Genomic DNA, 27,512 nt, shown 5'->3' with positions numbered 1-27,512 from the left:
GTAAGAAAGAAAGATCTCTTATCCTTTGAGATGACATGGAGGGACCTGGAAAGTATTATCCTAAGTGAAAGAAGCCAAGCAGAAAAAGACAAATACCACATGATCTCACTTACTTGTGGAATATAATGAACATAACAGTCTGAGGAATAAGGTAGACCCAGAAACATGGAAGTAGGGCACAGACTGACATCCCTCAGAAGAGGGGGTTGGGGGAGGAGATAAACCACAGAACTTATATGCATGTATGCATGACCAGTGGACATGGACAACTAAGCCGGGGATGGGGCGGGGGTGGGGTGGGGAGGGGGGTGCCAATGGGGTAAAAAATGTAAAATATCTGTAACAAAAAAATGAATAAAAAAAAAAAAAGACATGTGCTAAGTGTTCTAAAGGCACGGAGTGGTGTGGAAGCGTGAATAGTGAGAACCAAGAGTATATTTGTAATATTTCTTTTCTAGATATTCCCCTGGCTTATGTCTAAAACTTATAGAAAAAAGTGTTGCAAATAAAAGCTGAAATACTTTTCAAAGCTACAACATTACTGCTCCTGACATTCTAGACCAAATAAATAAATAAATAAATAAATAAATAAATAAATAAATAAAATAAAAAGGCATCGAGTGTCTCAGTTCCAGAATGACCTGTTTATAGTGAGGACTGAGAAGCCAAGATACCACTTTGGTCTCTAGAGGTGAGTTGAGAGAGAACCCATGACCATAAAAACGGAATTCTTAAAAAAACAGAATTATGAGATATACATATATATATATATATATATAATGATATTATGATATGTATATAATGTAGTATTATACATGCAAACTTTAAGAGCAGTTATTTGGAAAAGCAGATCTCTGGTTCAAGAGAAAGGGATATCAAATTTTAGGTATAGATATGGTTATAGATACAGCTATAGAGAATTATAAATACTAACATATATATGCACTAATATATATTATTAAGCATATGTACTTAATATGTATTTATATTATTTATCTATACATTTATCCATATAAATCATAATATATAGATTTGATAGTTAGCTACACACAGGGGTTTTTTCGCACAAAGGTGCAGATGAGAATCTCCAAGCAAAATCCTATTAGGAATGGATAACAGCAGAGGGAACTTGGGGAATGTCCACTTCTAGACACTTTGCAGAAGAAAACGAATTAACAAAATAGAAGACGGCATAATGCTGCGAAGAAAGTAAGGTAGAATATAATGATGTGACCATTGGGACTGGATGTCATTAGAAATGTGATTTTCACATCAACGGAGGTAACGGGTTTAAACAAGGTGTGTTATATAAGGCAATCCGTGTACATCACAAAAATAAAGTTGAAGGAACATGATATGGAACACTTGTGACGGGGGTGGTGTGGGGATGAGAGAAACAGTGATCTAAGCAAAACTGAGCTTCCCCACGTTTGCAGAGCCTAGCTACATACTTCTCACAATTTTTCTTCATACAGGATCGTTTCATAAGATGTGAAATAGTACAAAGTTTTCTATCCAAGAAATACTTAATTTGCAAACATCAAATGGGATGTATATTTTGAAGTTCATGTGGATTTTAAATAGATGGATGAATCCTTACGATGAAGATGGTAAAACATTAGACACATAGTAGTGAACATTCAGATTTTGAATCAAAATATAAATATCATAAAAATCAATGTGGCCCTGGTCTGTTTGGCTCAGCGGTTAGAGTGTTGGCCTGTGGTCTGGAGAGACCCGGGTTTGGTTCCAGCTGTGGGCACGTACCTCAGTTGCAGTTTGTCCCTGGCCCTGGTTGGGTCATGTGGGTAGCGACCACTCAATGTGTCCCTTTCGTGTCAATGTTTCTCTCTCTCTCTCTCTCTCTCTCTCTCTCTCTCTCTCTCTCTCTCTTTCTCTCTCTCCCTTCCTTTCTCTCCCTCCCACTCTATCTGTACAAAAAATGGAAAATTATCCTTGGGTGAGGATAAAAACAAAACAAAACAAAAAACAACAACAAAAAAACAAAAACAAATCAGTGTGTATGCTTATGATGTAATATAAAACAAAATATTTAAAAACACTTTTCTATAAAGCTTGCTATGTCAAAATAAGTCCCATAGTGAAAAATATGAAAAAAGGGTTTTGCATTTATGGGTATGTACCTCTTCTCCATATGACAACAGAAAACTGGACATTCACAAACAATATCCTAATTATAAAAAATAAAAATAAGTGATCCATGACTAAAATGAGAAAAAAAGAAGCATAATGTATATGCTAAGAAAGGAGAGAAGATGGATATTATGCTGAGCGAAACAGGCCAGTCAGAGGAAAACAAGTCCCACATGATCTCACTTATTTGTGGAACATAATGAACAAAATAAGTTGTTCCTGAAGAGATCCAGAGACATGGAATTAGGGAACAGACTGACAAACCTCAGAGGGAAGGGGGATGGAGGTGGGAGGGGTGGGAAGAGATAAACCAAAGAACTTGTATGCATATATGCACAACCAGGGGACTCAGACATCAGGTTGGAGAAAGCAAGAGGGGGGTGGGAACGGGAGGAGGGGTCAATGGGGGACATCTGTAATACTTTCAACAATAAAAAAAAGAAGAAAGGAGAGATGGAATCCTGTAAAATGCTCAACTAAAGCCCAAAAGGCAGAAAGAGTAGAAGACAAAATCAGGAACTAAAAGCAAGGGATACGAGTAGAAAACAGCAACAAATGTGATAGACATTGATTCCACTCCCTCAGTAACCACACTGAGTGTCAATGGTTCAAATGCACCAATAAAAAGACAGAGCTTGTCAGAGTGGATTGAGAAAAAAGAATCATCTGTACTCTGTCTTCAAGAAACCCACTCTAAATACAAGATACATATAGATGAACAAGAAATAGAGAGAGAAAGATATACCATGCTGACACTAATCAAAAGAAAGTAGAGGTAGCTGTATTAATTTCAGACAGCAGACTTCAGACCAAGGAAAGTAATCACCACTAATGGGGGGTGAGAACTTGCCAAAACTCACACAAAAAGAAATAACAACTTGAACAGGCTTCTATCTATTAAAGAAATTGAATCAATAATTAATAACCTACCATAATAGAAAACACTGGGCCCAGATGTGTTCACTGGTGAAGTCTACCAAATATTTAAGGAAGAAATTGTACCAATTCTCCGCAAACTCTTACAGAATACAGAGCATAGGGAATATTTTCTAACTCATTTCTGAAGCCAACACTAATAACAAAGCCAGACAAAAACATTACAAGAAAATTAAGCTACAGACCAATATGTTTAATGAATATAGATGAAAAAACTTTCAACAAAATGCAAGTTTCCATTCATTGCAGGGATTTCAGTTCCCCCTGGCAGGTTCCACTTTTGCCCCCACTTTATACCCATTTTTCCTCCCAGACCACCTTGGCTGGTAGTTTTCCATCATCTCCTAGTGATTATGCATCTTGGCTCACACCTGACAAAATACAGACCCAAACAGGGGACCTATGTTTTGCTTCACTGGTACCCTGGTCATACCTCTATCTGAGTATTCGTCATACTGTCTTGCACTTGCTTGTTTGCTTCTTTAACTGCATTGAGGGTGATGTGAGGAAACGGTTTTATTTTATTTATCTACATTTTATTGCAGAAGACTAGTTTGGTGCATTACACCTTAGAAATACTTACTATATGCATGCTGAATTGAATAAGGCCCATAACAAATTATGTTTATTTAAACATTTCTGAGAATTTATTTTTTAAAGTAAAGTACTTCAAGGAAGCCTAGCGTTGTTATGGTTTTTATCCTCAAGGGCTCATGTATATAATAGTAGTAAGGTGAGCAGGTGTTTCATTATAAGGACACTCTTAGGTCAATTGCTGATGTATTTAATAATGACTGTTTTCACCCCAAACCATCTGTGAATCCTAGCTTTCATCATTCAAGGACTGTAGCTTTGTTCTTGATTATATTTGGGGGTTAATGGTATAATAGGCTATACCATCCTATAAACCTTAATTTATTATAAGCCTGCTTTTCTGTTTATAACCAAAGGCTGTTTCAAAGCCTGTCTGAATCCACATTCTGATTCAGTCACTGATGCTGTGTTCTGAGCAAGCCACCGCATTCCGGGCGTGGCAGGGAGAACATGTATGTTACAAGCAAGGTGATAAAGGATGAAAGGAACACATGTAAGTAAAGCCCCTTCACAGTGCTTGGCATGTAATATTTGTACAGTTGGTATCATCTATTATTATCAATTTACTTCAGGAAAATGGATATTAATAACTCAGCAATTTATAGTGCCTGTGCAGCATCGTAGTGTAACTCAGTACTGAGACATACACTAGAACACAATTCTTAGAAAGTTCACTGCTCAGTTGAAGTGATGAATTTCTCATATCTGTTACCAGATCATACTAAATTAAGAAATCACTTAAGACTTAAACATCTTTAAACAACTTTTTAAAAATTGTTGACAGTTTTTCAGATGTCCCCCAATTTTCTTCCCCTTAGACTCCCTCCACCCTCCCCCGGACCTACCCGGGGCCTTTACCACACTATTGTCTGTGTCCATGGACTATATAAGTTCTTTGGTTAATCTCTTCCCATCCAACCCAAGATATGTCAGTCTATTCTTTTAAAATTGCTGTGCTGACAGTGTACCAGCAGTATATTAAAATTCTAAGAATACAATTCTTAACATTTTCAGGCATAACTCATGAAATACTATTTACAATGAGAACTTGGCTCCTCGTGTCTCAATCCACTGCTCCTTAAAAAAATTCTCTGCAAGGTAGATTATGGAATTTCTTTTAAATTTAATATTTCTGTATGTGGCAGTCTGAATAACTGGTAGATTAATGAAAAAAACTCCCAAGGAGGAAAAATGTCCGGTTCTTAAATAGTCATAGATAGTGATATTATATTGTTATTTTTTTTGGTATTCATTGAAATCTAAGTCTAAGTAAATATTGATGATTATATCCTGTTTCCAATCAGATAGATTCACATTTAGTATACTGTGCAATATCTGCTCTGAGTACATTGACACTGTGGGAAGGATGATAACAAATTGTTTCAGGGACTTTAGCAAGTCCCAGCCTCAGGGGCTGCCTTTCATTATTACCGTCCATAAACAATATACTGTCAAATGTGTGAAGAAAATTATGGTGGTAAAAATCATTATGAGATTTTGAAGAACCAATATGATTCTTTTAAAAGTGCATTATCAGCTATATATGCCTTGCAAACCCATATAAATGCATTATTAAAATTAATAATGTTTTTAAAAATAATCTTTACTGTGATACCTTATGGTACACCTAGGGCAACCTGAGTAAAAGTGACCATCTGATTGACATCATAGCATACTTCCTGGGGGGGAGACTTCCTGAGAGGGAGGATTTTAAATATATATTTTATTTTTTTTTTGCATTTATTGTCAGATAGAGCCGAAGGGAGAGAGGAAGAGAGAGAGAGAAACATTGACATGAGAGAGACACATTGGGGCCAGGGACAAACTGCAGCCCAGGTATGTGCCCTTAGCAGAACCGAACCCAGGCCTCTCTGGTCCGCGGGATGAGGCTCTAACCGCTGAGCCAAACCGGCCAGGGCCCAAGATGGAGGGTTTTAAAGTTAAGAAGAAAACAAGTCTTTAAGAAGGAAGTTGTGATGGTCAGAATACTTGTGCCAAAAACCTCCTCCATACTTCACGGGTGAGGCTTCAGCTGAGTTCGTCCTGATCACTGTGAACCTCACTAGCACCCGCAGAGCCGTTGCTCACATCAGGGAGCTCCATGTTTCTGTGCATCATGATTATAATTCTAACTAATTAGTTTATTTTAATTATAATCAATACACTAAGGAGAAGCCTGACAGCTGATAGGATTTATTACCAATTCCAAAGGCATTTGTCTTGCTGTTTGCAGTTGTCCTATCCCAAAATGCCCCGCCCCGCCTGCTCGCAGCAACCTCGGGGTCCTCACAATCGCGTGTACAGGGACACGAGCTCTTCCCCAACTCCTGGTGAAGTATGCCTGCCTTGTCGTCACACCCACAGGGCGAGTCCTGGTTTAGTGTTCACCTATAGCCTCATCAGATAGGAGGATTATACAGCATAGATACTTTATAGCCATACATGTATACGAATCAAAGACAGCAGAATATGCAGATGACAAAAAGAGCATGTGATTGTTTCTTGAAATGCCAGGCTGCATGAGGCTATGCAAGGACCTCCCTGGGGTGGAAACACTTCTCTTATGATGTTAAGGACACTTGAGAGGTTCTTAAAATCTAGTATAGTAGAAAATGATCTCAGAGGCGTGAGAGAATTTTCCCCAAGAGTAATATCTAAAAATCAGTGATTCTGAAATATCACAGGCTTTGTGGTGGGGTGGGAATTTCCTATATGAAGTTATTAATAAAGATCAGCATTGGATGAAGACTCAAATTGGGTATTCAAATATATAAGTCTCCTCGGACGCTCTTCTAGCATGTGCTTATATTTTAAAGTTCTGCATTGGGAACATGACCCTGTTTTCATTGATGCATCTTTTATTCTTCTCTGATGAATTATTCAAGGCCTGTGCCAGGCTACCTTATTCTCGGTGTATGAAAAGAGGTTCTCAAATCATATGCCATCATTTCATTCAATGAGAAATAAACTCTTGCCCAGCCAGTGTGGCTCAGCCGTTGTACTAAGAGGTCGCCGGTTTGATTCCCAGTCAGGGCACATCCCCAGGTTGTGGGTCCGATCTCCAGTGGGGGGCACGCATGAGGTGGCCAATTGATGTTCTCTCTCATCAATATTTCTACCTCTCTCTTCCTCTCCCTTCCTCTCTCTCTAATATCAATAAAAATAAATAAATTTTTTAAAAACCTCTTTTTAAAACTTTTATATTGATAAAATTGTATGTGTTAGGTTATTAACACTATTGAAATACACACCATCATTTGAAACAAATATGATTCACTGGATCAATCTGAAATGAATTAACTTTCCTGTGCCATTGGTCAACACCACACGAATGTGGCTCACCTAGAATGTGACCTGTCACACGGACCTGAGGGTCGGTACAGGCTGAGAAAGAGGGAGGCTGAGACCACTGAGGACTGTAGCTGCACGATAGGAAGAGACACAAAGATATTCACAGGTGATAAGGGCTGAAAACTGGCCAGGAATAAGACACTAACCTCTGGCCCACTGCCTGCAAGTGCATTAAAATGACAGATAAAAGTTGTCAGATTGAATATATTGGGGGAAAAAAAGCAAAATTAGCCTGAGACACATTAAAGGAAACCTTACCAAGCAATTGACTTTGACTACAGAAAGTATCTGATATTAAGTGAAATAAATGTGGAACCAGACAACGAGAAAGAGCCAAGAAGATTTTGCCGTTTGTTTGTTTTTGTTGTTTTAAAGGGGAAAAACTTTGTATCTTAATTTCTTCATCTATATATTTGGTTTCAATTTTAAAGATGATCAGAAATGGAAGAAATTTTTAAACCACTCTTCCCTAGCCCAGCCGGTGTGGCTCAGTGGCTGAGCATTGACCCATGCACCAAGAGATCGCCAGTTCCATTCCGGGCCAGGGCACATGCCCAGGTTATGGGCCAAACCCGCAGTGGGGGGCATGCAGGAGGCAGCCAATTGATGTTCTCTCTCATCGATGTTTCTATCTTTCTCCCTCTCCCTTTCTCTCTCTCTCTAAAATCTATAAAGAAAAAAAAGTTTTTAAAAAAATAAATAAAACACTCTTCCCTTTACAGGAGAGGAAACTGAAGATTCTAAGTGATGTCCTCAAACCCATTTGTTATAATGAGTACCTAAATTGGAAGCTTTTCTAGATTTAACCCATGTTAAACAGCTCCTACCTATGTTTTATTTTTATACTGTGGTTCTTCCTTAAATGTGTATAATATATGCATTGTTTTAATAGTTAATATTTATATAACTTGGACTTCCATATGTTACAATGTGTTTTTTACATTAAATCAACTACATATTATAATTTTTAAAATAACAATTTGGTATGTATGAAGGATCAGTAATAATAGGTCTATGAACTCATAGTACAAATATGCCTTAATATTAGGAATGTTTGAATTTCAACCACTTATGTATGTAGCAAAATTTAATATATCAAAGCCTATTGTCCTATTAACTCCCCTTAAGTAGACACATCTACTTTATATGTTCACCAGAATAAACATAGTGTCGGGCTTTATTTTCTGTAACTTATATTACAAGATCAATTATAGTATAGATTGCATGAAATGCTTTCTATAAGTACATCTGGCCCCTCCTCCATATCCTCTCTCAGAGAAACTATAACCTCCTTCAAGACATGGACTTGCCCTCCCCCCCTAATTCCTGCAACGAATGTAGGTCACCCTGCAGAGCACAAGGAAGAAGTGGAGGGGGAACGGGAGGGCATAATAAGGGGGGTAGTTGATGGTTGCTAGGACTACATTGTGGATGGTCTTTGGTAACCGGTTTTGAAAAACAACATTGTGCTTTCGTGCTGAAGCCATTACCCTCTCCCCCCAGCCCCATATTAGAAGACTCTCTATTCTAAGGGTTTGAGTTCTATCCATATCCAGGCATAATGGCACCTGCTAATAGCCTTTGAATGACTCTTTGGGTTGATGGATGAAACCCATGTTCCTGATAATACTATTGAGTTCCTGGAATCAACCAGCTCTGGGGCAAATATCACGACTTTTGGTTACATGAAATCCAAATTCCTCATATTTTAAGACAAAAACAAAAACAATTTAATGCTTTATGCTGAAAATGTCTTCATGGATTCAAATCCTAGGGCATTTGAACTCTAGTCTATAGGCAGGAGAGAGAGAACAAGCAGCTTTTGCAAATGGGTAAATGATCAAAGATAACATTTCCGAAAGAGCAGTCTGACAGACATTGAAGGATGAGATAGTTGGAGACCAGATCTGTTTTGGGCAGACTATTATTGGAAGTCAATGCAGTTTTTTTAAATAAAAAGTTTGTCATTTAATAAAAATTTCTAGGCACATGAGAATGACTAGATCATAGACAATATGTTTTAAAAAGAAAAAAATAGACTAGAATCTTACTCACAGGTAAACCAGCTATTTAAGTTAAAATAACATAACTCAAAGGATTGATGGGTTCACAAAAAAATGTCATAGTACCTATTACAGGTGATTTTCCTGTTAACTTATGTCAGGAATCTCAGGTTCAGGATATTTAGTGTAGATAATAAAATATATCTTAATTTATCATTTTCTTTTTTTATTTCCTCTTGTGTTCTACTCCAAATGTAGTCAAGTTCTCTCTCCCCTCAAACGTGGTGAAGTAGGTGGGCACACTCTTTCACAGGACAGAAAGGACCAAGGCGCTGTCAGTAGCAGGTATCTCAGAGATCTGCTGGTGGAGGAAACCAAAGTGCTACACATTTCAAAAACCAGTCTAGAAAGTTACGTATTTCAGTGGAGAGGACCAGGTAGTTGAGAAAAGTTTAATGGGAAGAAGGTAACTCATTTTGCAGCCCATGTTTATTATAGACTTCTGGGATGCCTGCTGAGAAATACATAAACGATAACGAACACCAATAACCAAAAAGACTTTCAATGAGATTATCAGCCTGTCTTCACAGATTCATTTACTGCTGATCCATTGACTCAGGGTGGCTTCCACAGCTTCTTTGGGGTATAAGTGGTAAAGGTAAGGTAGGCACAGACACTGGAGGTGACAGAGAGCAGAAGGGCCTTGTCAGGTTCTTTGTAGGTCTTTACACGAATCGAATATAGGTAACAGGTTTCAATAACCTCATGCTGTGAGAAGCTTTAAAAATATTTCACTATTATTTAGAAATAGTCATGTTCATGCCGTAAGTCCTATTTTGACTCTACCACTTACATATATTGACTTTTTCCTTTTTTGTGTACTGTATTGATTGTTAAATAAACACAAAATATTTTAAAAATTAAATTAGTAAGAGTTTAATAACATTGCAAAATTTTAGGAAAAGGAATACAAACTATCAGTGCCTAAAATTTTTCCAGGAAGTGTTTAAAAAAAAAAATAACAAAACACTCACTAATTACCTGTTCTTTGCGTTGGCAATATTGGATCTGACTGCATGGTTTGTCTTTGTTCTTAGTCATTTGTGGCAGTTAAGGCTAGGACTAGAATGATATTTGCATCAAATGTATTTAATTTAGTAAACAAGACAATTTGCATGTTATTATCTACCGTGTAAACACTCTTTTTCCTATTCATTACTCTTATGAGAGATGTTGCTTTAGCACGTGGTTTTTAAAAAATATTAGTGTCTCATATTGAAACCTCCAAGGTCTCTCATTCCACCCAGTTGATTTTCCTAAAACAATAGTCTTTGAGATGTAGTGGGAAGATTAGAATGTATCACAGGAGATTATTTAATCTCCCTAAAATATCCTTTTCACATCTATAAAATATTTATTCAAATCCTTATCTAACACAAATTTACTATGAAATCAAAGAAGACTACAATGTGGTAGCTCTTTGCAAACTGCTATAAGTATCTTAAAATAACATTAATTTTTTTTCAAACTATACCTGTATAGAAAAATGACAACACAAAAAATCTCCCCTTTATCACATAAGAAGTATATTATATTAACTCCTAATCCTAACTAATAAAATCTTGTAAAATCAGACTCTATCTTTACTTAATATCCAGCAGGAAATTTCTGATATTTACTATTTTTTTTCAATCTTTTATTCATTCATCCACTCATCATCCATTTAGAAGACAATTTTTGAGATCTATTTATTATATCAGGGCCTATGGTAGATCCTAGGACTATCATTGTAACCAATATACTGTTTCTGTTTCAGAGGCATATTGGTCTTGAGTGGATGTATCAGTTATCTATAACAATAGCAATGCTGCCTAACAACCGACTTCAAAAGCCTTGGTGGCATACCATAATAAACATTCACTGATGTTTATGACTGTCTAGTCAGCAGGACAGCTTTGCTGATCTGAGTCATCACTTAGTGCTCAGCTCAGCGGGTATGTCCTATGCATCTGTGGTGACCAGGGGAACAGTTGCTCTAAAATGACCTTAGGTAGGACAACTTGCCTCTGCACATGTCATCTCTCATTCTCCAGAAGACTAGCCTGGACTAGTTACAACAGTCTAGGCGGACACCCAGGGGAAGCTGTCTATCCTGGGTACATGCTCATGGTGAAGGCAAAGGGAAGAGACAGATAGAGGAAGTGTGCAAGAACTTTAAAAGAATGAGGCTTCGAAATGTCACACCTTCCAACAGCCTCATTGCAGAAGGTAAACAAGTCATAATGATACCATTGTAATGAGCTAGTTTTAATAATAGGAAAGGAGCAAAGGGAGGGCCAGACATTATAGGCATGTTCTCCGCAAAACACTGGGGGAGGGACCCACAAAGCAAAGACAGACTTTACTGTGCCCAGTAAAGTTGGGATGACCCAGGGAGAGATGGTTGGCCAGAATGGGCATGGCCACTGCAAGTGCAGGGAAGTGAAGAATATAATCCCCTGAACAAAGAAGTTTGCTCTCTTATGCTCTTGGCTCCACTTGGCACATGGCACTTAATTCCTGGCTTTTGGGGCCTTCGCTCCTGCTTCCCTGTATTCTCCCATGTGGCCCGTGGGCTGCAGACCCCACACCCAGTGGACTAATGGACTGCAACTACCCTGATATGCCCTGGTCTCTGCTCCCACGTGGAAGGGACACTCTGGACACCAGCTCTGATTTTAGCTCTACTGAAGCCCCAGCTACACTTCTTCTATGACTGGACCAAGAGAAATGGGACTTTGGAAACACAAGGATTTAATTCCACACAAATAAAAATCAGTCATTCTCCAGTGCAAGTCTCAGAAAACTCTTTTCCTTGGGATATTGCAAGAACCCCACTTCCACTAGCAAGGGGGGAAGATGAGACACATTTTTCTCTGATAGCGATAAGGTCAGTATCCAGAGGATGGGTCAGTGGACTCCACTTCCTGATGAGAAGTGCTGTGGAATCATACTGACAGAGTGTGAGTACAGGGGTGGGGCACCGGGCACCTTGCAGTCTCCCACAGCGGCGATACAAATAAATGGACACAAGATGTAGTGTAAACACTTCATTTTCTCTCCAGCTCTCCATTCAACTTACTCTATCTTTTTCTCTTTGTTCGAATTGTTCTCGCTCTCAACAGTGTTTTACAGCATTAATTACTCTCTCCTTTCCATCTCTCCTCTCTCCCTCTCTGTTGGCAGCTCATTGGAAGACTTTTCAGTCTCTTCTTCCCCAAAATAATTGATGAGCAACTTCTGTCCCCCTCTCCCCAAGATCTCACTTTATAACTTTCCCTTTACTATCAAATTCTGGCAAACTGTTCTTGAGCACTTTTTATAGCCCTGACAGTGCAGATTTGCCTTTTCTGCTTCCAAACCACACGTTTCTTCCCCAATCTGTGTTTGACTTGGGTCCCTATTGCTCTACCTGCAGGGTTTGCAGCAGACACCGTGCCCTGGTCTGGGCTGGCGGCCTGTCGACCAGCACTTCCCCAAACGGCAGCTTTCATTTCCTGCTGCCTCTTCTTATTCTATGAGCATCAATCCCCAACCTGCTGCCTGGCTTTTCTTATTCTCCAAGCAATAATAAGCAATGAAATGTGGAAGAAACAAGCATAGAAAATATAAGTGATAACTAAAATGAATGGTAATTTACTGATTTTTAAAATGTACATACTGTCTTTATTTTTCCAAGTGTTTGTTACTTAATATGCATCAAATACCTAAAGTTAGTTTGATAAAAATTAAAATTGATCTTTTTAACTTGTTTATTAAAGACTGTTAAACTAAAAATATTTGGAAAGAATATTTTCCGAAGAACAAAATCGGTTTTCCGGCATACAGATTCATTTTTACCATGGAGTATGTATTTTTGACACTTGGCTTAGGAGTTATTTTTTTAAATGTTTACCATGTGCATACTATTATGCACCATACACTTTTCCATGCTCTAAGAATTTTAAATAAATTGTTTCATTTTACCCTCATTTTATCTCTATGAGATAAATAACACCCTCAACACTGTGTTTCAGATGAAGACATGGAGGCCCAGAAAGGTAAAATAACTCAGTAAAGGTCATAGAGACCTAGGGAATGTTATTCCTGGATCCACATTCCCGATTTGTCAGATTCCAAAGCTTTCTCCCCAGGAGAAGGGTGGGCTCATTGCTCCTTGTCTTATGAGATACAAACTCCTCATTTTTCAGACGGAAGGACACCCAGTTTCACACAGATGGCTCTATGATTAACAGTAAATTGGCTCTTAATTAGAAAGTTAAAAAATGATTTCTGAAATCCCATGTAGAAAAAATCACTTAATATCAGTCACATTGCTTTCTGGCAAGAGTTAATGAATTAATTACATTTACATAAACAAAACAATGAAGCAGAAAGTAGCTCTTCAAACTTTAAAAAAAAGAAAAAAAGAGGGCAGCTTTTGAAATATATTACCCGAGCAGAATCCCCAATTAGATGATTATTGGGAATATCCCTAAACCAGCAAGTTAAAGGATTAGTTTTACTGTGTTATCACACTTAAACTTTGTACCCATTCCTTTCACTTATGCAAATTTGAGAAAGAAAAGAAAAAAAAAAACAAAACTCTCATTAAAAAGAAACAAAATGCTGACAACCTTACCTGAGCATTAAAAATTTTAACTGAACAAACCTATTCGTGCAGAGTAGAAAAATAGACATGATTTATATTTAGAAAGTTATGAGTGAAATCCCTGCTAGTAGCAGCTGAATAATGAATAAATAAAAAGGAAAGGTTTGAGAACAAGCAGTCTATAGGAAGGGTTGATAAATAATTAGTCTAGTTTGTTAATAGTAGCAATTTAGAGATTTCTTTAGAATAAAATAATAAACACAACGAGAAGATGGCATATCAAAGTCTGATATTCTTTTGGTATGATCCCTTGTTTTTGCCCAGAAGGAGCGCCGGGCGTCGAGAGCAGGTGCATTCGATTACTGCGGGGATTTTAAGAAACACAAAGGGCTGGTGCAGTGTACTTGCTGAGTCCCGCTTTGCATGAGGTCCACATACTGCATTTACCACGGCTGAGTGAACTCTCTTGAGAGCCATTTGGGGTGTGTAATGCTCTGTGTCCTTTGTATGGACGTTGAATGACAGGTTAATTGAATAGTGGCAGGACAAGTGACCAGAGTCACGCACGATGACTAGTGTGTATGACAGCCGAAGACAGTCTTCATTACTAAAAAGCTTTTATACATGAGTACAACTTTCAATAGTCTTTTTATAAGTGTTCATTCATCTCTTCTGAGGCATCCAGAGATTTATTAGGTACAAATTTCAACGGAAAAAAAAATTAAATAGTGAATGAGGACTGTGGGGCAGACAATTAACAGCCATGGAACATGATTTCCCTGATTACTCAACATCACTGTCTCAGACCCACGGGGCCCTCTGTGCTGGGCTAGCTCTCTGGGGTCAGTTGTATTAACACTGAAATCCACCCAGCACGTGTTCTTTTCTAGGGGGAAAAAAAATCACTTTCTCTTTGTTTATATATTTAGCCCCGTAGAGATAGAGCCAAATACAGTTCAAATGAAGGAGTGTATTTGAGAGTGCTGAGAAAAATACCCAAACAGCATGTGTGCAGCATCACTGGGCTCAAAGGCAACACCTTCCCCTTCGAGGAAGTTTTAAAACTATTTCATTTCCTGCCACTTCAAATCACTAGTCTCCAAACACCATTTTATGATTTATTTTTGTATCCATACTTATCCATACTTATTAGCTACCAGATTAACTTTAATTTTTTATTTCAAACATTTTAATGTCAGTTTTACAACTCAGATGTACTGCTCTTATTTTCGGCTAAAATCCATGTTACTTTTTGAAATGGCGCCATTAAAAACATCCCAAACTCCACAATTCCAGAAAAGAAAGGAGAACACTGTCACAAATAGTCGATATCAACCTTTTTTGAACCCTGATAACTCACCAAAGGATTGCTCTAATCTGAGGAGTATTTTCTCAAGATAAATAACTGAACCTTGGGTTTTGTGGCATTTTAAGTGTCCTCTTCCTGTCCTCTTGCCCCCAGCTCAGGGCAGCCTTCAAAACCATCGATCATGGAACCAAGTGAGCTTTGAAACAAGCACTGTGTCAGTGACTGGGAGATGCAGACTGGGTCTTCAGCTCTTTGAAAAGCTCCCTAGCTAGACCACTGTTACTATTTCATCTGTACATTTGCTCTCTGGAGAAATCCTGCCCAGTGAGAAAAAGCCCTATCTCCAGGGTATTATTAAAAAAAAAAAAAAAATCAGGAACAACTTTTTCACATGGCAGCTGCCTACAAAGACAATGCCAGCTGGAAAAGCAAGGAATCTGCCAAATACTTAAGAGGAAAATCTGACATGAAATAGCCATAGTGGCTTAGACATATTCCTGGAGACCTAGCCGGATATTGTCACCTGCAGGAGTGTGTGCACACACAGGAGAAGCCTGAGAAGACCCCGTCTCCTGCTGCTGGCTACTGCTACGGTCCTGGGCAATCGGACCAGAGTTTTGAAGTTGTACCCCTAAGTGTGCACATGAAGAGTCCTTAGCAAAGGGTGAGACCCTTGTTGGTCCAATGCATTGAAGGACCTCTTTGCTCAGTCACTGGCTGACCACTAATCTGAGCATAGACTCCGGTGCCACACACGACAAGGAATTTGAACTTTATACAGTTAGTTCAGGAAAACAATGGAAGCAACAGCAGCAGCAGCAGCAGCAGCAGCAGCAGCAGCAGCAGCAGCAGCAGCAATGAGAACAAACCCAGGGGCGGTCATCCGGTTTCCAGAGGAGCTACTCTATATTATTTGAAATGTCCGGTTTCAACAACAAAGCCATGAGACGTGCAAGCAAATGGGAAAGCATAACCAAGATGAAAAGCATCCACCTACACATCCAAGCAGCACCACAAACTCCAAGTAGGATAAACTCTACAGCAAAGAACATCATCGTCAAGCTGTTAAAAGTCAAATCGTGAATGGCAAATCTTGAAAGCAGCAAGGAAAAAATAGACTTACCTTACCCCAGGCAAGGGATAATGATAACATCAACACGTGACTTAATATCAGAAACCACGGCAGTGGGATAACATATTCAAAGTGCTGCAAGAAAAAAAAGTCAAATAATTATTCTATAGGCCATAAAACTACCTTCAAAAATGAAGAAATTAAGACATTTTCATGGAAACAAAGCCTGAGATAAATTGTCACGAGCAGACATGCACTACAAGAAATACTAAGTCTTCAGTTTTCAATGAAATGACACCATACAGTAACTCAAATCTACACACAGTACACACACGTACAATAAAAGCATCAGTGAAGGTAACACTGTTAATTATTAAAGACAGCGAATGCATTTTAATTTGTAACTCTTGTCTTTGCCTATATGATTTAAAAGGCAACTACACAGAGAAATAATTGTTAACCCATTTTGATAGGCTCATATGTATAAAGATGTAATTTGTATGACGATAGAGTATGAGGTGGGTGAAGAGACCAGAGCTACATGGAGGAAAGTTTTTACACAGTATTAAAATTAAGTTGGTATTAATCCAAATTAGATTGTTTTAGATTAAGATGTTGTCTTATTCTTATTAGACTGCCATAACAAAATACCATAGATTGGGTTACTTAGGCAATAGAAATTTATTTTTAGCAGTCCTGCAAATTGAGAGGTCCAGATTAAGGTGCTGGCAAGATAGTTTTTTTAAATTTGTTTTTGTTACAGATGTTTCTCATTTTTTCCCCCATTGACTCCCTCCTCCACTCCCCCCCATCCCATCCCTAGCTTTGTTGCCTATGTTCATTGGTCATGCATACATGCATGTAAGTTCTGTGGCTCATCCTTCCCTCCCAGCCCCCCGCCTCTGAGGCTTGTCAGCCTGTACCCCACCTCTATGCCTCTGGGTTAATTTTGTTCATCACTTTGTTTAGTTAATTATATTCCACAAATAAGTGAGATCATGTGATATTTCTCTTTTTCTGCTTGGCTTGTTTCCCTTAGTATAATACTCTCCAGGACCTTCCATGCCATCTCAAAGGATAAGAGATCTTTCTTTTTTGCAACTGCATAATATTTCCATTGTATACATGTACCACAACTTTTTAATCCACTCATCTGATGGACACTTGGGTTGTTTCTAGATCTTAGCTATTGTAAATAGTGCTGCTATGAACATAGGGGTACATATATTGTTTCTGACTGGTGTTTCAGGTTTCTTAGGGTATATTCCTAGAAGTGGGATCACTGGGTCAAATGGAAGTTCAATTTTTAACTTTTCTGAAGTAACACCATGGTGTTTTCCATAGAGTCTGCACCAGTCTACATTCCCACCAGCAGTGTACTAGAGTCCCCTTTTCTCCACACCCTCGCCAACACTTGTTGTTTGATGATTTGTTGATGGCGGCCATTCTGACAGGTGTGAGGTGATACATCATAGTTGTTTTAATTTGCATCTTTCTGATGATTAGTGATGTTGAGCATTTCTTCATATGTCTCTTAGCCATTTGTATGTCCTGTTTGGAGAGGTGTCTATTTAATTCCTCTGCCCATTTTTCAATTAGGTTCTTTGTCTTTCTTTTGATGAGTTGTATGAGCACTTTATATATTTTGAAAATTACCCCTTATCTGATGCATCATTGGTGATTATGGTCTCCCGTATAGTGGGATCCCTTTCTGTTTTGACGGTTGTTTCTTTTGCTGTGCAGAAGCTTTTCAGTTTGATGTAGTCCCATGCGTTCATTTTTTCCTTTGTATCTCTTGCCTTAGGTGATATATCAGTGAAAATTCTGCTGCATATGATGTCTGAGATTTTGTTGCCTGCATTTTCTTCTAGAACTTATATGGATTCACAAGTTACATTTAAGTCTTTTATCCATTTTAAATTTATTCTCGTGTATGGTGTAAGTGCAAGATAGGTTTTATTTTGATGTTTCTTCTCATGGCTAGTAGGTGTCCACCAGCTCCCTACACGCTGTGTTCTCTTCCTCACATGCAATGAAAAGAATAAGCTCTGCTCTCTTCTATGTATGAGGACATTAATCCCATCGTGGGTCTTGCCCTCATGACCTCATCTAAACCTAGTTACCTCCCAAAGAACCAACCTCCAAATACCATTATGTTGAGAGGTGGGGCTTCAACATATGAAATTGGGGGTGAGGGTTGATACATATACTGAGTCTCAACAAATGTTAATGAGATCTCCAGGGCAATATTCAGATGTGGTTTGAATGAATTCTTGTTGCATAATGGAAGACACTTACAGCTAAAATGAAATATGAGGTGTTTTGTGTATTTTTTTTTTGCTTAATCCCATTACCTTTTTCACCCAGTCTCCCAAGTGCCCCTCTCCTCTGGCAGCTGTCAGTCTGTTCTTTGCATCTATGAGTTTGTTTCTATTTTGTTTGTTAGTTTATTTTATTCATTAGATTCCACATATAAGTGAGATTATATGGTATTTCACTTAGCATAATACTCTCCAGGTCCACCCATGCTGTCGAGAAAGGTAAGATTTCCTTCTTTATTATGCCTGAGCAGTATTCCAGAGGGAAAGGAGGGAGAGGGATGTAGAAGAGGGTAAAGGAAGGATAAACGGTGTTGGAATGAGACTTGACTAGGGGTGCTGAACACACAATACATTGCACAGATGATGTATTATACAATTGTACACCAGAAACCACACAATACAATGTACAGATAATATATGGCACAATTGTGTAATTTTATTAACAAATGCCACCTCAATAAATTCAATTAAAAATTTCAAAAAATAAATATGTGCTGCCTTTGCTACTGTTTGTTCTCTCAGATTTCTAAGTACAAAGACAAAAAGGACAGAAAAAACTTTGTATCTTATATAACCTTGAGAATGAATCCTAACAGTTAAATGTCAAATTGTTGAATTACTTGCTCTTATTATCTTCCAACTATTCTACATTCTTTTAATTGATTCGATGCTGTAAAGATAAACGCCTTGGGTTACATATAACGTAGAACATAATACAACATAATGCAATTTCATGAAGGATCTTCCGTAATTGCTTATCACACATGGCTGTGTATGACAGATAGAAGCAATAAAGGAGTAAGTGAAAAATATTTAGGCCAAACCTTATTATTGAAATGATACTTGCATAATCCTAAAATACTTTTTGATACAATTTTTTTTTTTTTCCAGATTTAAGCAGTGACAATGAATTTCTCAGATCTTTTGGGTTATATATTGGAAATGGTGAGGAGAAATAGACAAAGGAACTTACCTTCCAAAAAAATTAGGGTGAACTGTGGACATTTTAAGGAGGCAAGCAACTGATTCAAAGTAAAAGCTGGTACCTATTGCCTATAGACATGTTATCATATGATAAAGCAAAGGGCCAGACTTGCCCCTGCTCCTAAGATAAGGCATGACCAAACCTTTGGCATGAAAAGGGTGTCAATCCTTCTGAAGGCAAACAAGCACAGGTAACTTACAATCCTTGAGCCAGAACCAAAGTTTAATTAGAAAGGTGGTAGAACACTCATTTAGTTTGATTTAAGAATGTATACGTATAAGTTTCTCACTTATCAGTTATAAATATTCTCCAAGATACACAATTCCAGAGGAAAACAGAGAAGTTTTATTGGTTTCACTTCTGCTTTCATGACACTGTCAACTTCGGTGGATTCTCTATTTTGCAGATACCACATGAAGAACATCAGTAATAATTTAATGAAGTCTTCTAAATTGATAAATCATGAGTGTAGGGCCAGAGAGATTGAGAGGCACATAAAGCTGATTCTATGATATGTTTATAACAGGGTTAATACAGAACAAAGATTTTGTTCCTATCCTAGGATTTTTAAATGTTTCCTAATGATAAAAAGGTTGGGGCACATGCCCTAAAGGAGTATAGGATTATGACTTGGGTAACACTTCTATGAATATAAAATTTCTATTTATAATAATGAATATGATTAAGAACATATTCTAGTTCGTAATCTTTGTTTTTAGACTGAAGTTATATTATAAATTCCCCTGAAAAAACTCATGCGTGTGCACACACTCAGAATTTCCTGTTTCATTGTTAAGGTGGAGTTGCAATCAAGCTATCAAGAGCAGAACTCTGAGTTAAACTGAATACAGTTGATATTGAATAGCTTCCAGCTTTATGGAGCTAAAACTGACATACAATGTAAGGCAGGCTGAATGTGTACAACATGATGATTTGATACATATGTACATTGTGACGTGATCACCACAATATGGTTAGATAACACGTTCATCAATTCATACTTACCTTCTTTGTGTGTGTGCAGGTGTGTTGAGAACACTTAAGAGCTACATTCAAGTATACAATACGATATGTTAACAACAATCACCATGCTGTACATTAGCACACGGAATGTACATGTCTTATAACTGGAGGCTTGTACACTTGGACCCCGTTCTCTCATTTCCCGTGCCCTTCCCCCTTGGCAAGCACCATTCCACACTCTGACTCTACGAGTTTGGTTTTTCAGATTCCACATAAAAATGAGATCACACAGCATTTGTCTTTGTCTTTCTTACTTCACTTAGCACAGGCCCTCAGGCTTCGTCTACAAATGACAGGGTTTCCTTCTTTTTATGACTAGATAGTCCATTCTGGGTGTGAGCAGTACGTGTTCCTTATCCATTCGCTGCCCTAACCATGTGAGAGAAAGGGCATCCCGGAGAGAAGGACGCCTCTGGCCTTGGAAGGCTGGGAGGTGGTCCAGAGAGGATGAGAGAGGAGTTCAAGGCTGAATACGCATCACTGCCAAGGCTTGGAAACACGCCCATGTCCTGTGCATATTGTTTATTAGGCACCAAGTCTCTATGCCTTTCGTTCATTAAGTAAATATTTGTTGATTACTTATAAATATGCTAGGATACTTTTATGTACAAGAAACAAAACCTTCATGGATTTTACACTTTGATGTCAGATAAGATTTTTAAGGCAACCTAGGTTCAAAATGGACTAACCTGATGCCTTTAGCAATGTTAACCAGAACCAGAACTGGCTCCATCTTTCTGCCCCACCACCTCTGCGTAACCACCCTGGTGACCAGGAGAAGGGTTCCGAAGAGGTACTGTTTCTTCTCATGTGTTACATTCTAGCAGAGGGATTTTTTTCCCTTAAAGTCACTGTGTAGATTTTCAAGTCTTACTGGATACAGAGTGTCCTATGTCAAGGTCAAGGCCAGGGGGAATCAGATCATAATGACTGACTTACATCAAGGAAGAGCTACCCGAGGAGCTGAAGAGAGGAACACAGTTTCCTGAGTCCTGTGTGGGTGCAATGTCCTCCTGAGCCAAACCGGGCTCTGCCGGGAAGAAAATCTGAGAAATGTATGTCAGCTCTGTTATGCTTGTTTTAAAATACATATTGATTCCAACATATTGCTATTTTAGGACAAAACTGAGCATCAGGCAGATTTTCCATTTGCTTATGTGTAATATTGTTCCTGAGAAGCATGAGGTGGACCTGTGCACACAAGAGCATACACATGCACACACGCACATACATTGAGCTCTCCCAGTCACCTGGGTCACTGTAGGAGGCATGTCCTACATGGGACCGTATCTGGGATCATACCTTTCCATCCAGTTCTAATATCCCCCACCACTGCACAAAATGCCCTCTGACGTCCACCGCCGAAGGGAGCAGCAGGTCTTCTTCCGCAGGAAGCGGTGTGGGGGTTGCAGTTTTGTCTGTTCTTAGCCATCGCACGTGTGCAAAACGGTGCTGTCATTTTACTAGGCTTTTTTCTGTGTCACGCTGTTTGGGCATCTGTGCTCCTAACCTCGTTTTTCCTCACAAACACTATTGTTTTTATTGTGTGACTTTGGAAAGCGTGCGCCCTGTTGAACAGAATCCGAGCTGGCTGCGTGGGGGTGGAGGCCGAGTCCCGCCTGAGAGCTCGCCCGGCTGCCGGGTGTGCTCAGCCTCAGGCCTGCACATAGTGCGATTCCGCGGATACCAACCTTCCCCCTGAAAACGCGCGCATTTCCCGCGTGTCCTGCGGCATGCGGTCAGCTGGACCCCAGTCCTCACGCTATGCCACCTGCTCTTTCCACATACGCCGCCTTTGCCTTTTTAAACTATATATGTTCTTATCTTTTTAAAAACTGTATTTTTTTTTTAATTTATTGATTTTAGAGAGAGAGGAAGGGAAGGAGGGAGAGAGGTGGATTTGTTGTCCCACTTACTGATGCATCGTTGGTTCATTCTTGTATGCGCCCTGACCAGGTATCGAACCCACAACCTTGGTGTATGGGGATGCCACTCTAACCAACTGAGCTGCCCAGCCAGAGCCCCACCGGAGCTTTTTGATGCCAACTTTTCCTCTGACATTTCGTCTGTCACTTCACTTCCATGGGCCCCGTTTTCTCACCTATCAGATGTGACCGGAACAGCTCACCAATAATATTTTCTCCTCTCCTCTGAAAGCCTTTCATCTGTTTCACCCACGCCTCATCCATGCATCCGGGTAACAAGGAAACAGAGGGGGGTGGAAGACAGTCCGCTGGCAGCTCTCGGATCCCCAGTCACGAATGTCGAACACCGCGGGCCGTGGGTCAGCTTTTCACTCGCCATTGCTCCCCCAGAGACCAGGCTCTGCCCGGCTGCCCGGCGGAACGGAACGTGCCACAGGACATCTGCTCATCTCAAGAATGCAGGGCAGGGCTCTCCTGGGAAGCCCAGAATTCACCCGGGAACAGGTCACACCTCTCTAAATGCTGCTGGGTTTGGCCAAGCAGTAGGCACACTTCCTGGGGTCAGTGTGGTCGTGGGGGCTGGGACATGGGACTGTCTTCCCCTGTGTTGCTGACTCAAGGGCAGAGAGAGCAGCGTGGCTGTGTATCAGAGAAAGGAAACGAGCCATGAAGCTTAATGGCAAACACTCAGAAGACACCACAAAGGAAAAGAAAAATGCAAAGAGAAGATGTCTAATTTAAAAATGATGTCAAACCACCTGTATATCAAAATAACACTAAATGAAAACATTTACTTCAACATTAATGGGGCTGTGGTCGCACTGACCTGTTCTGATCCCCATCTTTAAATGTAATATTGCCGGCAGAAACAAATGTGTGTAGGGGTTATTTAAAAAAATGGAATTTTTCTCAGATCACGTTTGTCTTACTTATATTTTCTGAGCTCATGCAAAAAGAATTTGAGTTCATATATAATAGAAAGTTGGTGCAAAACTTCAAGTATTTTCAAATGAAATGAAAAAACAAAAGAAGAGAAAGAAATCTTCTTTAGCATTATTAGAAGTCTACAAGACCCAACAAGAGGAAGAAAACTAGAGAGGTAAAGAAAGAATTCAACCAAGATCAGTGGACACTCCCCATTGTGTTAAACTCCCCTAGAAGTGGGAGCTGATATGTGCATATCTGCTGGGAAAGGGCAGTGATTTCAGGGTCTCCGACACCCAGGGGCAGCGCGAGCAGGAAAGCAGTGAGCTCCACAGCAAGAGCGTTGGCAGGGCAGCAACTGGCATGCCTGAGGGATCTTCAAAGACGAGTTGATCTAAATAAGTCCTGAGAGCTATTCACAGTCCAGTTCCATCAGTATCTCTTTGAAGAGTACAAAAGGCCTTTGGACATGTTGGTCTCAAAAGACAGTTTATATGGGGATTATCATTTAAGATTTTGTTTCCCTTGCTCTCAACAAAAGGGATGCACCATAGGTGGCTGAAGAAAAAAGGGAATGAGGGTGAAACTTGACTTCATCATTCAGAGGATACACGGAGTCCAAGTTTAGTGAGTTTCACTGCCTACACATTGACTTTTCTATCTCGTCTAACTTCCCCTTTTGTTTTATTATTAGTTTCTAAATAGATTTTGATAAAGTAACCTTGAGTTTGTTTTTCCGCTCACTATTTCTTAGGAGGCAGCCTTCATTATTAAGCAGGTCTATGGTTATCCTGGTCACTTTTAAGGTTTCAGCATGTTGGATGAACACTTCCCACAGTTCAGACAGCTAAGGCTCAGGACTACAGAATTCACTGAGTCAGCACTGAGATTTGTGTCTGTTGAGGTACAAAGAAAAGTAACAAAGACCAGAGATACAGAATAAGTGACTTATTACAAGGGTTAGATCTTAAGCAACGGTGGGAATTGGTAGATCAGCTTATGCGGACTACTGTCTCTGTGTAGAGTATTCACCTTGAATCACCGTAGCTTAGCCAGACAGCAATAGAAAGGAAAAATTGGATATGGAAAAGAATAAGGGCAGAGTGAAACCCAAAAGGATGCAAAAGAACTCACACTTATCTTGCACCACCTCCAATGTTGATGCTACTGTTGACCTGTTAGGAGACCTGCTGCCCTTCTCCATGGAGCTTCCCATGTACTTGGCCCAGGGCTCTAAGAAGTTGGAGGAGGAGACTGGGCAAGAGCTGAGGATCCAGGTGCTGCCACACACCACCAAGATGAGCTATCAAACCAGTGACAACATGTCAGGGCTACGGTGGCACCCTACACAGGTCTCTGATTCTCTTTGCTACTTAGCAATAGTCAAGGTCAGAGTGCTTGAGCAAGTGAAATACCATGCTGTTGAGCTCATCCTTAAGCTCTGTCCCTGAAGCCATGACCACTTTATCCATGAGCTCACAGAGAAATGACTGGGTTGGCTGGACCAAGTGGCTGACTGACATCCACAGAATGGGTCTTTTTGTCTACCTAATATTAAAATCTTCCTCTCCTAAGAGATGTAATTGGTGAGCGGTCAATGCACCAGGCATGCTCGTGCTGTTTGACTGTTCAGAGAGCTGTATCCACAGGCACTATCCTCAGGCATCTATCTTACCAAGTTATGATGGCCTTCCTCACCATCTCTGACCCTCAGCCAAACCATGAGCCACTGCTCACGAACATCTACAGACTTCCAACCCTGGCCATCTCTTCTTACAGGAGAAAGAATGAACCCAGCACACTGCGTAGAGTTTTGTCTACTGGAAGCTCTGCTGTCATCACTGTCTTTCAGGGCCACTCTGAAGTTGGGCTGCAGGGCTTTAGACATCTGTTCCTGTTTGGTACATACTGTCCAGTGTCATCTATATATCAAGACTGATTTTTTCTTCCTCGGTCAACTGATATATAAAACTCCCCAAGAGGCCATGGTGCAGGCTGAGGGGTAGAAAGCAATGTAGCAGGGCTACGAGCCAACCTGAGATGGACTTAAACCAAAACTCTCTAGATCCTTGCCCTCCACTACTATGATCACAGTGAAATTTTAGATCATCAGGTCTGTCAGTTCAAAATGTATGTTTGATAATCATCCTAAATTATGATAGTTTTTCTACTCAATAAAAAGACACTGATAAACAGCTTCAGGTAAAACGGGATAAGGCCAAGAGGAAGGCGATACAATTTCGGCTGTGTACCATGGTCTTCCCTCTAAAGGACTGATTCAAATCTCCATTTCACTCGAAGGCTCTGGCCCATGAAATGGCCTATTCAGGGAACTGGTAGAGCCACTCCATTCTATCTGGGCTAACAGATTCAATTGCGAATCTCACATCAAGAAATTCAGCCAGAGCAAACATTATATTCTTTCCAACTGAACTCAGCATCCTTAGGGACCATTTCCACAATATTTTCTCCAGATCTGTGTCCATATAAATTGAGAAAATAGTGTAATTATATTGGTTTATATTCCAGTACCAATTGTTTATTCTCTGTAATTCATCCTCTGGGACCATTTTGGACTTCAGTCAGGTTGTGTATCTGGAAGCTGTGATCTTTCTGAGGAGGATCAACATTCCCTTACAGACAACACAAGATCTTCAGGCAAGGGGGAACTGAGACTAACTGCCTGAGACAAAGGGATGGGGCCACTCTTCCTATCAAATGAGGCTCAGTAGAATTTAAGGGATTAAGGTCCCTGACTTCATAAAAATCTATCTGCATGTTCCCATTCCAATTTTCAGAAACAAAGTCCTTCCCCATCAATGCCCTTGATCTAATGTAAAAAATCCTATGAGCAGGGGAATTTAATGTGCATTGTAATTCAGCTACCGTCAAGAAGACACTTTGGGTTAGAAATCTCAACCATGTAGCTACAAAAAAAACAAGGCTCCTTAAAGGACAGTCAGAGAGGTGTTCTAATCCTTTAAACTTGAGTTGAGGACTTATAACCATTTTCTTTCTACAAGTTGTCCACTGTATTTATAAGTAACCATCAATTTTATTTTCATGCTGATTTTCACTCAAGTGTTTCAGGAGAGCGACTACTTGCCAGGCACCCATCATCCCTCCCTTCGGGGTTCTTGCATGCAGGGGTCTGCAGGTGGCAGTTTCCAGTGGCCATGGCACCGCTGCCAAGACGACCACTGCCCGCTTCACACCTGGAAACAACGGACGTGGAAACTGAAGTAGTTTGGAAAAATCATATTTTCCTGCTTTTCATACTGTGAAGTGGAACATAGGAGCAGAAGAGAATCCCTTATTAATATTTTTCACCCCAAAAGACAACTGATTTATTTCTTATGAGAACAGAACAGTCAGACTACCAATTAGCTTAACTTGTTTTATCAGCTACAGAGATCAACCTCTCAGCACTTACTTTTACACCACAATAAAATGATCGCTTTCATGTGTTAATTTTTGTGTCAGCTTGGACTAAATTCATAAAAAAAAAAAAAATAGTAGACTTTACATCCTTTGGCATTCAAGAAAAATAAAAATAAAATAAAGAAGAAAAATGCTTCTCTCTGGTCCAAACTAAATCTACAAGAAAGGGGCTGATTAGGAAATTTACAGGGCACTTACTATTAAGTTGTTAACCCCTGTTCCTTGAATCATGTGGTCAACAAACACTTGCTTTTTCAAAACACTGATTTTCAAAAGCCGTGTGGTCATCTGTTAAAAGGGAAAGAAGAAAAACAATAACAAGATTGACAGTAGTCAGAAAAGTCTTCAAGACTGAGTGATCTTTCGTGTTCCCAAATAAATGGGGGTCCATTGCTGAGATGTAGGACAAACACTTCATTACCCCCAGGAGTCCTGGATGAGTGAGCAGATGTGTGTGGGAATTGATGGGTGGGGTACACTGTTCTCTTTCTAGGGGCAGAGGGAAATGCCAGCCAGGGATTTGCCGCAGCCAACAGAATAAGTGAGGACAGCTCGGGACAGAGAGAAATCCTACTGCCTGTTGTCATTCTCCACTTGTTCGGAACAGAAGACATCGTTAGACATCACAGAGGAAAACCGAAGCACTAAATTTCATTTGGTTTCAAAGCTGGGGGGAAAAATAGTGTTAGTCACTCAGAAAAGAAGAGCATATTGAATCCAGGATGGTCACGGCCGATAGAGATGAGGGCCACCAGGCACTGTGACCAGGACATGGTGTCCAGCGTGGTAGAGTACATAACTTTAAGCACTCTAAGCTCAAAATAAATTTAAGTTTTATTTTTAT

This window comes from Molossus molossus, unplaced genomic scaffold, assembly GCF_014108415.1.
Source record: "Molossus molossus isolate mMolMol1 unplaced genomic scaffold, mMolMol1.p scaffold_m16_p_20, whole genome shotgun sequence".
NCBI lineage: Eukaryota > Metazoa > Chordata > Mammalia > Chiroptera > Molossidae > Molossus > Molossus molossus.
This window is presented reverse-complemented; position numbering follows the sequence as displayed.